Raw genomic sequence first — 1077 nt, 5'->3', positions numbered from 1 at the left:
ATGGTTTTGCTAGGATAGGCGATGTTGCTGATGAAATGTACTCTTCCGTGTTCCAATCGTGATGGTGCATAGTCTTCTCCTCGATCAACCTCCAGGCCTCGTCAGCAGTGAAGTTCATGAAGTTGCCTTGAGAAATAACATCAAGAGTAGACTTGTTGTTCTGATTCAGACCTTTGTAGAAGGTTAAAATCTGATCAGAGCTCTCAAGACTGTGATTCGCGCATCTTCGAAGCAAGTGTTTGAATCTTTCCCATGCAGCGTAGAGTGATTCATCACATACTTGTTGAAAGTTTATGATATCATTCCTAAGTCTGATTTGTTTTGATGGGAGAAAGTATTTGATTAAGAAAGTTGTTGCTATTTCCTCCCATGAGGTGATAGAGTTGGGTTCTAACCCCTCGAACCAGGCTTTTGCATGAAGAGTTAAGGAATAGGGGAATAGATATAGACGAACTACATCTTGTTCAACCCTATTTTGCTTATATGAGTTAGATAAGGAGAGGAATCTATCTATGTGAGAGTTGGGATCGCAATTGGTAAGCCATGGAATAGACAGTGATTCTGAATGAGCTGTATGATGCTATGCTTAAGCACAAAAGATGCTCCGTTAACCTCTGGATAGAGTATCGGTCCTCCTCATCCTTCTAACGAAGGTTTGGTGATGTCAGCTAGAGTGATGCATGCAGCCATCGTCAAACTATCGGCATGTAAGTGTGTATATCGTCGGATGGGTACAATGTATGATATCAGATAGAAGAAAGGATGTGTCGGGAGAATTCTTAGCAGTCTAAGTAGGTTAAACCATCCTAAAGGTTCACTAATAATGAAGTCCATTTAAACTTTTTTATTAATCTAAATTAAGTTAATATTATCTAACCTAACTACGGTAAACTAGTACCTTTTGACAAAGTTAGTCTCAGTCAAAATGGTCTCTTAAAAACTAACTAATCTAAACAGGCTCTAAATCGTACTACCGCTCCCCGATAGCGGCACCAATAATTTAGCTACTCCCGTGATATGCCCGAATCGGACGGTTTATTTATGTGATGTCGTTAGGTTGCAAAACGTCAATCCAGG

At 39.9% G+C, this 1077-nt stretch overlaps 1 non-coding gene across 1 annotated transcript; it reads left to right on the top strand.

The window, feature by feature from the left end:
• The first annotated feature begins 206 nt into the window (after positions 1–206).
• Positions 207–313, top strand: LOC139851030 (small nucleolar RNA R71). The gene has a single exon (XR_011760394.1). It is a non-coding gene; the product is annotated as a small nucleolar RNA R71 (small nucleolar RNA).
• The last annotated feature ends 764 nt before the right edge of the window (positions 314–1077 follow it).

Source organism: Rutidosis leptorrhynchoides, chromosome 5 (assembly GCF_046630445.1).
Source record: "Rutidosis leptorrhynchoides isolate AG116_Rl617_1_P2 chromosome 5, CSIRO_AGI_Rlap_v1, whole genome shotgun sequence".
In the NCBI taxonomy this organism is placed as follows: Eukaryota; Viridiplantae; Streptophyta; class Magnoliopsida; order Asterales; family Asteraceae; genus Rutidosis; species Rutidosis leptorrhynchoides.
This window is presented reverse-complemented; position numbering and strand designations above follow the sequence as displayed.